Source organism: Triticum aestivum, chromosome 4A (genome assembly GCF_018294505.1).
Source record: "Triticum aestivum cultivar Chinese Spring chromosome 4A, IWGSC CS RefSeq v2.1, whole genome shotgun sequence".
Lineage (NCBI taxonomy): Eukaryota > Viridiplantae > Streptophyta > Magnoliopsida > Poales > Poaceae > Triticum > Triticum aestivum.
Genome location: NC_057803.1, coordinates 742945671 through 742960533, shown reverse-complemented (window position 1 = coordinate 742960533; position 14863 = coordinate 742945671). Strand labels below are relative to the sequence as shown.

General features: G+C 43.2%; 1 pseudogene; it reads right to left on the bottom strand.

The window, feature by feature from the left end:
* Positions 1-262: 262 nt before the first annotated feature.
* On the bottom strand, positions 263-14502 carry LOC123084519 (structural maintenance of chromosomes protein 1-like; annotated as a pseudogene).
* Positions 14503-14863: the final 361 nt, after the last annotated feature.

Below are 14863 nucleotides of genomic sequence, written 5' to 3'. Positions count from 1 at the left end.
TTTGCCAGTCTTGAAACAAAGGTGGCCTTGGTGTAAAATACCTCAGGAAACAAAATCTTAGTCTCCTAACTAAGTGGCGGTGGAAGCTGGATAATGAAAATGACAGGATATTATTGATGCCAAATACCTTAGCTAATGTACATGAGAACTTCAATGACTCCCCAGTGTGGAAGTCCGTTCTCAAAGTCAAAGATCTTTGCATGGCTGGTAGAAAAGTGGTTGTGAACTTTGGTAATATTGCTGTTGGTAATAATCCTCCATTTTATGAGAAGTTCCCCTTGTTGTTTAGCATCTGCAAATTCCAGATGATACTATTGCCCAATGCCGAAATATGGTTGTACATGATATGTTTTTGACGCAGACGCCTTTGAAGATCCATATCTTTCCATGTCAACTTTTCTAGGTAGTAATCCTAACTAGGAAAGTCATCAAACATAAAACTGAGCCGACGATCCCAAACGCTCTTTCTGTGATGACAGAGGCTTCACCACATCTCTTTTTCTTATGCCCTGCAGCTAGAGTGGTCTGCGAACAGTTGGTTTCGATGCTTGGCACTTATGCCCTAACAACACATGGCAATTCTATTCATGGTGTTTTATCTTTTTGCGTGGTGGCAAAAAAGTTTTATATAATCTTGCTATTGTGTGATGGGCCACCTAGAATTGTCGAAACTGTGCTACCTTTGAGTTTAAACATCCAAAAACTCCCTTATGTGATCTTTGCAACATGTGTGAACTTAATCTTGTGGGCAAAGCAGCTGAAGACAGATGACCGGGCTGCTTTGGCGCGTGGAGAGTCGATGCTGAAGGACAACTCAAAAATTATGAGGATATGCGCGTCATATGTTTTGCCCCTGCATGGGCCTTGATCTTTCTTAGGATAGCTTTGTTGTGGTGCCTTTATTGCAAGCATTTGCAGTTGGTTTTCCAGTGATGCTTTTGAAGGAAATATGCCCTAGAGGCAATAATAAAGTTATTATTTATTTATTTATATCATGATAAATGTTTATTATTCATGCTAGAATTGTATTAACCGGAAGCATAATACTTGTGTGAATACATAGACAAACTAAACGTCACTAGTATGCCTCTACTTGACTAGCTCGTTAATCGAAGATGGTTATGTTTCCTAACCATAGACATGTGTTGTCATTTGATTAACGGAATCACATCATTAGGAGAATGATGTGATTGACATGACCCATTCCATTAGCTTAGCACCCGATCGTTTAGTATGTTGCTATTGCTTTCTTCATGACTTATACATGTCCCTATGACTATGAGATTATGCAATTCCCGTTTGCCGGAGGAACACTTTGTGTGCTACCAAACGTCACAACGTAACTGGGTGATTATAAAGATGCTCTACAGGTGTCTCCAAAGGTACATGTTGGGTTGGCATATTTCGAGATTAGGATTTGTCAATCCGATTGTCGGAGAGGTATCTCTGGGCCCTCTCGGTAATGCACATCACTTAAGCCTTGCAAGCAATGCAACTAATGAGTTAGTTGCGAGATGATGTATTACGAAATGAGTAAAGAGACTTGCCGATAACGAGATTGAACTAGGTATTGAGATACCGACGATCGAATCTCGGGCAAGTAACATACCGATGACAAAGGGAACAACGTATGTTGTTGTGCGGTCTGACCGATAAAGATCTTCGTAGAATATGTAGGAGCCAATATGAGCATCCAGGTTCCGCTATTGGTTATTGACCGGAGACGTGTCTCGGTCATGTCTACATTGTTCTCGAACCCGTAGGGTCCGCACGCTTAACGTTATGATGACAGTTTCATTATGAGTTTATATATTTTGATGTACCGAAGGTTGTTCGGAGTCCCGGATATGATCACGGACATGACGAGGAATCTCGAAATGGTCGAGACATAAAGATCGATATATTGGACGGCTATATTCGGACACCGGAAGTGTTTCGGGTGATTTCGGAGAAAACCGGAGTGCCGAAAGGGTTACCGGACCCCCCGGGGAAGTATTGGGCCTTAGTGGGCCTGAGGGGAGAGAGAGAGGGCAGCAGCCCAGGAGGTGGCGCGCCCCCTCCCATGAGGAGTCCGAATTGGACTAGGGGAGGGGGCGCGGCCGCTCTTTCCCTCTCCCTCTCACTCTCTTTCCTTCCCCCTTCTCTCTTCCTAGTTGGACTAGGAAAGGGGAGTCCTACTCCTACTAGGAGGAGGACTCCCCCCTCCTTGGCGCGCCCCAAGGGCCGGCCGGCCTCCCCCCTTGCTCCTTTATATACGGGGCAGGGGGGCACCTCTAGACACAGATGTTGATCTTCGTGATCGTTCTCTTAGCCGTGTGCGGTGCCCCCCTCCACCATAATCCTCGATAATATTGTAGCGGTGCTTAGGCGAAGCCCTGCGACGATAGAACATCAAGATCATCACCACGCCGTCGTGCTGACGGAACTTTTCCCCGACACTTTGCTGGATCGGAGTCCGGGGATCGTCATCGAGCTGAACGTGTGCTAGAACTCGGAGGTGCCGTAGTTTCGGTGCTTGATAGGTCGGGCCGTGAAGACGTACGACTACATCAACCGCGTTGTACTAACGCTTCCGCTTCCGGTCTACGAGGGTACGTAGACAACACTCTCCCCTCTTGTTGCTATACATCACCATGATCTTGCGTGTGCGTAGGAAAATTTTGAAATTACTATGTTCCCCATCAGTGGTATCAGAGCCTAGGTTTTATGTGTTGATGTTATATGCACGAGTAGAACACAAGTGAATTATGGGCGATATAAGTCATAGTGCTTACCAGCATGTCATACTTTGGTTCGGCGGTATTGTTAGATGAAGTGGCCCGGACCGACATTACGCGTACGCTTACATGAGACTGGTTCTACCGATGTGCTTTGCACACAGGTGGCTGGCGGGTGTCAGTTTCTCCAACTTTAGTTGAACTGAGTGTGGCTACGCCCGGTCCTTGCGAAGGTTAAAACAACACCAACTTGATAAACTATCGTTGTGGTTTTGATGCGTAGGTAAGATTGGTTCTTGCTTAAGCCCGTAGCAGCCACGTAAAACTTGCAACAAACAAAGTAGAGGACGTCTAACTTGTTTTTGCAGGGCATGTTGTGATGTGATATGGTCAAGACATGATGCTAAATTTTATTGTATGAGATGATCATGTTTTGTAACCGAGTTATCGGCAACTGGCAGGAGCCATATGGTTGTCGCTTTATTGTATGCTATGCAATTGCCCTGTAATGCTTTACTTTATCACTAGGCGGTAGCGATAGTCGTAGAAGCATAAGATTGGCGAGATGACAACGATGCTACTATGGAGATCAAGGTGTCGCACCGGTGACGATGGTGATCATAACGATGCTTCGGAGATGGAGATCACAAGCATAAGATGATGATGGCCATATCATATCACTTATATTGATCGCATGTGATGTTTATCTTTTATGCATCCTATCTTGCTTTGATTGACGGTAGCATTATAAGATGATCTCTCACTAAATTTCAAGATAAAAGTGTTCTCCCTGAGTATGCACCGTTGCCAAAGTTCATCGTGCCCAGACACCACGTGATGATCGGGTGTGATAAGCTCTACGTCCATCTACAACGGGTGCAAGCCAGTTTTGCACAGAATACTCAGGTTAAACTTGATGAGCCTAGCATATGCAGATATGGCCTCGGAACACTGAGACCGAAAGGTCGAGCGTGAATCATATAGTAGATATGATCAACATAGTGATGTTCACCATTGAAAACTACTCCATTTCACGTGATGATCGATTATGGTTTAGTTGATTTGGATCACGTGATCACTTAGAAGATTAGAGGGATGTTTTTCTAAGTGGGAGTTCTTAAGTAATATGATTAATTGAACTTAAATTTATCATGAACTTAGTACCTAATAGTATCTTGCTTGTTTATGTTTAATTGTCGATAGATGGCTCGTGCTGTTGTTCCGTTGAATTTTAATGCGTCCCTTGAGAAAGCAAAGTTGAAAGATGATGGTAGCAATTACACGGACTGGGTCCGTAACTTGAGGATTATCCTCATTGCTGCACAGAACAATTACGTCCTGGAAGCACCACTGGGTGCCAGGCCTGTTGCTGATGCAACTGACAACGTTAATAACGTTTGGCTGAGCAAAGCTGATGACTACTCGATAGTTCAATGAGCCATGCTTTACGGCTTAGAACCGGGACTTCAACAACGTTTTGAACGTCATGGAGCATATGAGATGTTCCAGGAGTTGAAGTTAATATTTCAAGCAAATGCTTGGATTGAGAGATATGAAGTCTCCAATAAGTTCTATAGCTGCAAAATGGAGGAGAACAGTTCTGTCAGTGAGCATATACTCAAAATGTCTGGGTATAATAATCACTTGATTCAACTGGGAGTTAATCTTCCGGATGATTGCGTCATTGACAGAATTCCAATCACTTCCACCTAGCTACAAGAGCTTCGTGATGAACTATAATATGCAAGGGATGGATAAAACTATTCCCGAGCTCTTCGCAATACTAAAAGCTGCGGAGGTAGAAATCAAGAAGGAGCATCAAGTGTTGATGGTCAACAAGACCACTAGTTTCAAGAAAAAGGGCAAGGGGAAGAAGAAGGGGAACTTCAAGAAGAACATCAAGCAAGTTGCTGCTCAGGAGAAGAAACCCAAGTCTGGACCTAAGCCTGAAACTGAGTGCTTCTACTTCAAGCAGACTGGTCACTGAAAGCGGAACTGCCCCAAGTATTTGGCGGATAAGAAGGATGGCAAGGTGAACAAAGGTATATGTGATATACATGTTATTAATGTGTATCTTACTAGAGCTCGCAGTAGTACCTGGGTATTTGATACTGGTTCTGTTGCTAATATTTGCAACTCGAAACAGGGACTACGGATTAAGCAAACACTGGCGAAGGACGAGGTGACGATGCGCGTGGGAAATGGTTCCAAAGTTGATGTGGTCGCAGTCGGCACGCTACCTCTACATCTACCATCGGGATTAGTATTAGACCTAAATAATTGTTATTTGGTGCCAGCGTTAAGCATGAACATTATATCTGGATCTTGTTTGATGCGAGACGGTTATTCATTTAAATCAGAGAATAATGGTTGTTCTATTTATATGAGTAATATCTTTTATGGTCATGCACCCTTGAAGAGTGGTCTATTTTTGATGAATCTCGATAGTAGTGATACACATATTCATAATGTTGAAGCCAAAAGATGCAGAGTTGATAATGATAGTGCGACTTATTTATGGCACTGCCGTTTAGGTCATATCGGTGTAAAGCGCATGAAGAAACTCCATACTGATGGACTTTTGGAACCACTTGATAATGAATCACTTGGTACTTGCGAACCGTGCCTCATGGGCAAGATGACTAAAACGCCGTTCTCCGGTACTATGGAGAGAGCAACAGATTTGTTGGAAATCATGCATACAGATGTATGTGGTCCAATGAATGTTGAAGCTCGTGGCGGATACCGTTATTTTCTCACCTTCACAGATGATTTAAGCAGATATTGGTATATCTACTTAATGAAACATAAGTCTGAAACATTTGAAAAGTTCAAAGAATTTCAGAGTGAAGTTGAAAATCATCGTAACAAGAAAATAAAGTTTCTACGATTTGATCGTGGAGGAGAATATTTGAGTTACGAGTTTGGTCTACATTTGAAACAATGCAGAATAGTTTCGCAACTCACGCCACCCGGAACACCACAGCGTAATGGTGTGTCCGAACGTCGTAATCGTACTTTACTTGATATGGTGCGATCTATGATGTCTCTTACAGATTTACCGCTATCGTTTTGGGGTTATGCTTTAGAGACGACCGCATTCACGTTAAATAGGGCACCATCAAAATCCGTTGAGACGACGCCTTATGAACTGTGGTTTGGCAAGAAACCAAAGTTGTCGTTTCTAAAAGTTTGGGGCTGCGATGCTTATGTGAAAAAACTTCAACCTGATAAGCTCGAACCCAAATCGGAGAAATGTGTCTTCATAGGATACCCAAAGGAGACAGTTGGGTACACCTTCTATCACAGATCCGAAGGCAAGACATTTGTTGCTAAGAATGGATCCTTTCTAGAGAAGGAGTTTCTCTTGAAAGAAGTGAGCGGGAGGAAAGTAGAACTTGATGAGGTAACTGTACCTGCTCCCTTATTGGAAAGTAGTACATCACAAAAACCGGTTTCTGTGACACCTACACCAATTAGTGAGGAAGCTAATGATGATGATCATGAAACTTCAGAACAAGTTACTACTGAACCTCGTAGATCAGCCAGAGTAAGATCCGCACCAGAGTGGTACGGTAATCCTGTTCTGGAAGTCATGCTACTAGATCATGATGAACCTGCGAACTACGAAGAAGCGATGGTGAGCCCAGATTCCGCAAAATGGCTTGAAGCCATGAAATCTGAGATGGGATCCATGTATGAGAACAAAGTGTGGACTTTGGTTGACTTGCCCAATGATCGGCAAGCATCTGAGAATAAATGGATCTTCAAGAAGAAGACTGATGCTGACGGTAATGTTACTGTCTACAAAGCTCGACTTGTCCCAAAAGGTTTTCGACAAGTTCAAGGGATTGACTACGATGAGACCTTCTCACCCGTAGCGATGCTTAAGTCTGTCCGAATCATGTTAGCAATTGCCGCATTTTATGATTACGAAATTTGGCAGATGGATGTCAAAGCTGCATTCCTGAATGGATTTCTGGAAGAAGAGTTGTATATGATGCAGCCGGAAGGTTTTGTCGATCCAAAGGGAACTAACAAAGTGTGCAAGCTCCAGCGATCCATTTATGGACTGGTGCAAGCCTCTCGGAGTTGGAATAAACGCTTTGATAGTGTGATCAAAGCATTTGGTTTTGTACAGACTTTTGGAGAAGCATGTATTTACAAGAAAGTGAGTGGGAGCTCTATAGCATTTCTAATATTATATGTGGATGACATATTACTAATCGGAAATGATATAGAATTTCTGGATAGCATAAAGGGATACTTGAATAAGAGTTTTCAATGAAAGACCTCGGTGAAGCTGCTTACATATTGGGCATTAAGATCTATAGAGATAGATCAAGACGCTTAATTGGACTTTCACAAAGCACATACCTTGACAAAGTTTTGAAGAAGTTCAAAATGGATCAAGCAAAGAAAGGATTCTTGCCTGTGTTACAAGGTGTGAAGTTGAGTAAGACTCAATGCCCGACCACTGCAGAAGATAGAGAGAAAATGAAAGATGTTCCCTATGCTTCAGCCATAAGCTCTATCATGTATGCAATGCTGTGTACCAGACCTGATGTGTGTCTTGCTATAAGTCTAGCAGAGAGGTAGCAAAGTAATCCAGGAGTGGATCACTGGACAGCGGTCAAGAACATCCTGAAATACCTGAAAAGGACTAAGGATATGTTTCTCATATATGGAGGTGACAAAGAGCTCATCGTAAATGGTTACGTTGATGCAAGCTTTGACACTGATCCGGACGATTCTAAATCGCAAACCGGATACGTATTTACGTTAAACGATGGAGTTGTCAGTTGGTGCAGTTCTAAACAAAGCGTCGTGGCGGGATCTACATGTGAAGCGGAGTACATAGCTGCTTCGGAAGCAGCAAATGAAGGAGTCTGGATGAAGGAGTTCATATCCGATCTAGGTGTCATACCTAGTGCATCGGGTCCAATGAAAATCTTTTGTGACAATACTGGTGCAATTGCCTTGGCAAAGGAATCCAGATTTCACAAGAGAACCAAGCACATCAAGAGACGCTTCAATTCCATCCGGGATCTAGTCCAGGTGGGTGACATAGAGATTTGCAAGATACATACGGATCTGAATGTAGCAGACCCGTTGACTAAGCCTCTTCCACGAGCAAAACATGATCAGCACTAAGGCTCCATGGGTGTTAGAATCATTACTGTGTAATCTAGATTATTGACTCTAGTGCAAGTGGGAGACTGAAGGAAATATGCCCTAGAGGCAATAATAAAGTTATTATTTATTTCCTTATATCATGATAAATGTTCATTATTCATGCTAGAATTGTATTAACCGGAAACATAATACTTGTGTGAATACATAGACAAACTAAACGTCACTAGTATGCCTCTACTTGACTAGCTCGTTAATCGAAGATGGTTATATTTCCTAACCATAGACATGTGTTGTCATTTGATTAACGGGATCACATCATTAGGAGAATGATGTGATTGACATGACCCATTCCATTAGCTTAGCACCCGATCGTTTAGTATGTTGCTATTGCTTTCTTCATGACTTATACATGTTCCTATGACTATGAGATTATGCAACTCCCGTTTGCCGGAGGAACACTTTGTGTGCTACCAAACGTCACAACGTAACTGGGTGATTATAAAGATGCTCTACAGGTGTCTCCAAAGGTACATGTTGGGTTGGCGTATTTCGAGATTAGGATTTGTCACTCCGATTGTCGGAGAGGTATCTCTGGACCCTCTCGGTAATGCACATCACTTAAGCCTTGCAAGCAATGCAACTAATGAGTTAGTTGCGAGATGATGTATTACGGAACGAGTAAAGAGACTTGCCGATAACGAGATTGAACTAGATATTGAGATACCAACGATCGAATCTCGGGCAAGTAACATACCGATGACAAAGGGAACAACGTATGTTCTTGTGCGGTCTGACCGATAAAGATCTTCGTAGAATATGTAGGAGCCAATATGAGCATCCAGGTTCCGCTATTGGTTATTGACCGAAGACGTGTCTCGGTGATGTCTACATTGTTCTCGAACCTGTAGGGTCCGCACGCTTAACGTTACGATGGCAGTTTCATTATGAGTTTATATATTTTGATGTACCAAAGGTTGTTCGGAGTCCCGGATATGATCACGGACATGACGAGGAATCTCGAAATGGTCGAGACATAAAGATCGATATATTGGACGGCTATATTCGGACACCGGAATTGTTTCGGGTGATTTCGGAGAAAACCGGAGTGCCGGAAGGGTTACCGGAACCCCCCGGGGAAGTATTGGGCCTTAGTGGGCCTGAGGGGAGAGAGAGGGCAGCAGCCCAGGAGGTGGCGCGCCCCCTCCCATGAGGAGTCCGAATTGGATTAGGGGAGGGGGCGCGGCCCCTCTTTCCCTCTCCCTCTCCCTCTTTTTCCTTCCCCCTTCTCTCTTCCTAGTTGGACTAGGAAAGGGGAGTCCTACTCCTACTAGGAGGAGGACTCCCCCCTCCTTGGCGCGCCCCAAGGGCCGGCCGGCCTCCCCCTTGCTCCTTTATATACGGGGGCAGGGGCACCTCTAGACACACAAGTTGATCTTCATGATCGTTCTCTTAGCCGTGTGCGGTGCCCCCCTACACCATAATCCTCGATAATATTGTAGCGGTGCTTAGGCGAAGCCCTGCGACGGTAGAACATCAAGATCGTCACCACGCCGTCGTGCTGACGGAACTCTTCCCGGACACTTTGCTGGATCGGAGTCCGGGGATCGTTATCGAATTGAACGTGTGCTAGAACTCGGAGGTGCTGTAGTTTCGGTGCTTGATCGGTCGGGCCGTGAAGACATACGACTACATCAATCGCGTTGTGCTAACGCTTCCACTTCCAGTCTACGAGGGTACGTAGACAACACTCTCCCCTCTTGTTGCTATACATTACCATGATCTTGCGTGTGCGTAGAATTTTTTTGAAATTACTACGTTCCCCATCAGCTTTGAACTCGCTCATTTCCTTTTCTGTCTCCACAACCTCTCGGATTGGTTGTGTATTTTCATTATGATATAATGGAAAGGAGATTAGTCCGGGCAAAAAAAAGGCCTAGGCAGTGTCACTCGCTAGCCAGCCGACCAGAGAAGAGAAGCGAGCAGACATGGAAAATCTATCTGTTGGGGTTTGGCATGGCAACTATCAAATCAACCTCCAGCCCTAGCCAGTCAGCCGACATTATGTCTTTTTTTTTTCTCTTCTACTTCTTCCGTCTTAAAATAAGTGTCTTAACTTTGCATTGGCTCTAATACAAATTTGTACTAAGCTCAAAATACTTATTTTGGAACAGAGAGAGTACTATGGTATATTGGTATATTATATTGTGGATATCAACAGTGATTCAAGTCACAATAACCTCACCTGTTGGGATCCAACTTGTTTGCTCCCTCCCCATGCTCCTATCCGTGCTCCCACTCCATCCTACGGCTGTCTTTTTCTCTTTTTTCTTTCTAATCTAATCATTTCCCCCCTGATTTTAAGGGAGTGAGACCGGGCCTTATTTTGTTCCAATTAAATTATGCCACGTATGCGGAAGCACGGATGGACGCACGCTGGGGGAGCAGGCAAGTCTCGTCCCACATGTTATATGATTGTATCACGCGCAGAAAAGAGGTGAAGAACCGAGCGGGATTTGCTCCTTTTGTACGTGCGGTAGGAGAGAAAGGCCTGCCAACCAAAGGCGGTGGAATAGGCCTAGCTGCGCGCAGTCACGAAAGGGAAAATCGTTTTCAGACAGGGTTTTTCTATTTACCGCTCGCTGCAGCAAACTGCCAGACGACGCACATGGGAAATCAACGAGCGTTCGGGATGGGCCAGCCCGTTAAAGCTGCGTTCGGACTGGACGAGAGCAAATCAATGGAATGTAAAAAAGTACAGGAAGTGACTTTAGGTGAACAGTGAAAACCATAGGTCTCCAACAGGGTGTTTCCTCTGGTCTGGGTAGATGTTATTTTTCCCATGAAAAGTACAGGTCCAAGGAGTTTTCCTGTGGAATAGACACACCTTATTTCTCCGGAGCGAACAGATTTATAGGAAAAAATTCCTGTGGAAATTGGGCGTGCAAAATTCCTATGCACCGAACGCAGCCTAAATGTTTCAGCGGTTCTGGTTTTGGGAACTTTCTAGCTGGTTCACAGCCGGTTTTCTTCAGTTTTGGGAACCTTCTCGGAGGATCCTGAACCATTTTTTTTTCATTTTCCTATTTCTTTTTCTATTTCTTTTTCTTTCTTTTCTTTCTTTTCATTTTTTTTGTTTTTTGTTTTCCCTTTTCTGTTTTCAAGTTTATTCCTTTTTTGTTTAAAAAAAATATTTGTGTTGCTCATCAATTGTTGAAAACTTCACAAAATATTCTCAGTTAAAAAAATGTTCACGCTTTCAAAAAATTGTTCAGAAGTTCCAAAAATGTTTCTTTTAAATTTTTTCTCAAAATTTAAAACTGTTCACTTATTTTAAAATGGTTTTTTTCAAATTTAGTTCGGGTGTTTAATTTTTTTTCAAAAGTTCAATAAATGTTCTTGTCTTTATAATTTTGTTCATGAATTCAAAAAATCTTTGCAATTTAAAAAAAAATATCAAAAATTTGAATAAAAATACTCATTTTTTCTAAATTGTGTTTGGGGTTTCAAAAGATGTGCAGAAGTCCAGAAATGTTCTTGGTTTTTCGAGCTTCATCTAAACTTTGTTCAAGATTGAAAAATGTTTGAATTTTCCATAAAATGTTTGTGTTTTCAAATAATTTCCCAATTTGTAGAATTTGTTCAAAAATTTGAATTTTTTCCAATAATTATTCGCTTTCCTAAATAAAAACAGCTTTAAAATTCCAAATAATGTTTAGATCGGTCACCGCTCACAATTCTTATAAGCCACACTGCAATTATTAGACACCAAGATAATATATTCCACTGGTTATGTACCACTGCGTACTTCCAGGAGGTGAAAGGGTTCGAATCCTCGTCAGTCCATCTTTTTTGAGGAATTTTATGCGAGTCCAACTTAAAACATTGTGGTGCTTATTAATCAAAAAATGTGTTCAGCTCAAGCGGCTTGGTTTAGGAAATGAGAGACATATGTCGCGAGTTTGAACCCAGCCTGCATTATTTTTGCTGATTTTTTTCTACATTGTGGGGTTCGCTACCTGAGCCGGCCTGTTAGTTCGCCGCCTGTGCGAGGCCCCGCCAGTCTGCGGGATGTAGTCGGTTCCAGAGAGATCACCGCGGTCGTTTTTGTGTGTTTTCTTATTTTCCCCATTTTTAACTTTAGAAACATTTTTTGAAATTATGAACATTTTATGAAATATGAATTTTTTTAAATTCATGAGGTTTGTTCAAATATATTTAAAAAATGTATTCGAAATAACGAACATTTTTTGATTTCCTAAATATTTTTTAAAATTCATGAATCCGCTTGGGGTGGGTTCATGACTGCTCGCCCAAGCGGATTAATTTGGAGGTCCCTTGCAATGTGCGGGCCGCATTTGGGGACAGAAAATGGTTGTTTGGTTCAGCCCACGAAGAGCCCACCGGCTAATATGCCAGGGGAACGGACGGGACGGAGTGGGCACGGGGTAGTCGCTTGCACAGAAATCGCGGCGCCGCGCCGGGGAGAGAGAGAGAGAGAGAGAGAGAGAACCCTAGCGACAGCCGTACACCGTCGTCCACCCCGATCCACCACCCATGGCGCTCCGTACCCTGGCGGCGAGGGTGCGGACTACAGCCGATGCGGTCCGCGTCCAGACGACGGCCCCTCGCCTCTCCCCTCCGCCCGGTGGCCGCCCCGACTTCCACTCCGCCGCCGCCGCCCGCCGCCACCCGCCGGCCCCTCGCCTCTCCGCTCCGCCCGCCGGCCGTCCCTGCCTCATCTCCAACAGGACTTTGGTACCTCCCGCTCCCGACCCCTCCTCTCTGATAGCTGCATCGACTTCATCCAAGTATGTAGAATGGTGATTGCCTGAAATTGTGAATGGCAAACAGCAATGCCAGTGCAGCAACTGTCTTCTCCCCACCAGATAACTGTTTCATACCCCTAAAGCACTGATTTTTTTTGTGTGTGGGTGATTGATTCAGTGTAGAAATGGATCATCTTCATTTTCTAGATTCAAATATCGCTGTTCCTCTGAGTGGGCGCGTGTGACCTTTTTGTTAACTGCTTGTAGATTTTGTCTATGCCTTTAGATACATGATCAAAGGCTTCCATGAACAGCTCATACCTTCTTGGCTTGACAGAGTTACACTTGTCAGCTGCCTCATGAATTAATTATTAGACCAGATTGAAGTGCTTCATATTGGTCCAGTGCTTTTAAGTTTGGGGCTGTGCGTTCAATCTCAGCCATGCATTAGTGTACCTATTTTCTGTTTGAACTCTGCCTCAAGTTTGTCACCATCAGACAGCCGCATAACTTGCAGGTAGATTTCAGTAAGCTGGCTGTAATCATGGTCAAGTTCTTGTGAGGATGATCCAGTGTCCATTGGATCATTTAACCGTAGGAAGCTTTAACTGCTCCAGTTCGCACTTCTATGAATCTCCCGCTGGCGTGATCTAAGTTGAACTAGTTATCACTCCTTTTAACTTCACGTGGCGATCCAGTTTTGCCAATGCAGCAGCAGCACTATCATTCTGTTTCTTTAGTTCACAAATTGTTGCCACGCATTCATCTGACTTCAACTTCCAGTCTTCAGCCTCAGCTTTCAGCTCTTCTGTCTGATTTGAAATACATCAGCATCAGCCTTACCATGACATTCTCTTTCTTGCATGTCCTTCAGCTTCTTCTCTAAGCTCTCATGTGTATTGTTTAACTTCGCAGTCGGATCATGCATATCTCTCTTCTGTTCATATTCCTGCTGGTATTTCAGTTTCGATAATTGATTGCTCAGGCTTAACTTCGTCCCCTGCAGTGCTTGAGCATCTTTCAGTTGCTTTTCTTCATATTCATGAATGTTTGTCACACCAACTGATGTGCTAAAATCCTTGTAAATCCTGTCCACTATCTCATTTGTTTTTTTCCTCCCGCTTTCTTACTTCTGTTCGTTTTTTGTAAGACGGCTTTCCAACTCCTCCTTTCCTGGCTCCAGATGGTCAATTTCTTTCTCAATATTATGTTTCTCAGTTGCCAATTTACGTAGCTTGTCCATGAGATTATTCAGTTCGACTTCGAGTAATGCAACTTTTTCTCAAGTCCAGTTATTTTCTCAGATACAGCAAGCTCCTTTCTTTGCAACTCCCTGGGGGAACCAAGTTCGGACATTTCAGACTCTAGCTTATGTTTCTTCTTCAAAGATTCTATTCTGCTGTCATCCCATTTATTTGATCTAGCTTCCATTGCACCGCTTAGTACACCAGTCATTGTGCCAGATTTAGTCAAAAGAATCCCATCAACAGTAACAAAATTGTACCTTTCACCACATCAACATTTCAACTTGAGTTTTAGCTTCATCAAGTTTGTCACAGACAAGTGTATCCCCAACAGCATACAAAACTGCTTTCTCCAAAGCTCGATCAAATTGTATCACATCCAAGATCAACTGTGCAGATCCTCTAAGGGTATGCAACCTCTCGGTCATTGGCTTCACACACACCGATTTTAAGGGAATAAATGTCTGGAGGAAGACGTTGTTCCTTCAAATACATAATGCATTCCTTTCCTGTGCTTCCATCTTCCACCACTACTGCATACATGAATTTGCCCATGGCAACAGTGACAGCAAGCTTGCATTTCTTTTGTTAGGGCCGCCAAAGTTCAGTCATGTGACGATGGACTCCTAGCATAGACATCATGCTTTTATACCTGTGATACTTAGTTCATGTGCGCATTTCTATTTATCTGCTATTTGGAACATTGATCCTAGCATAGACATCATGTTTTTATACCCGTGAGATATATTATGAATTTGCTTACTTTGAATCTGCTATGCCCTGTTTATTTGTTATGTCTATGCACTTTATTTATCTGTTATGCCTGTATAGCTATAATAAATCACTTATAGAATCTTTATTTCTATTGTAGCGTACGAAAATTAACTTGCAATCAGCTAGTCTAGAAGAATTAGAGCGAGAGGCGGGGTCCTTAAGGGGACGGATTGATGAGGTTGTGGAGTCTATTAGGTATGTATGCGTTGTCTCCTTTTTCAACGCT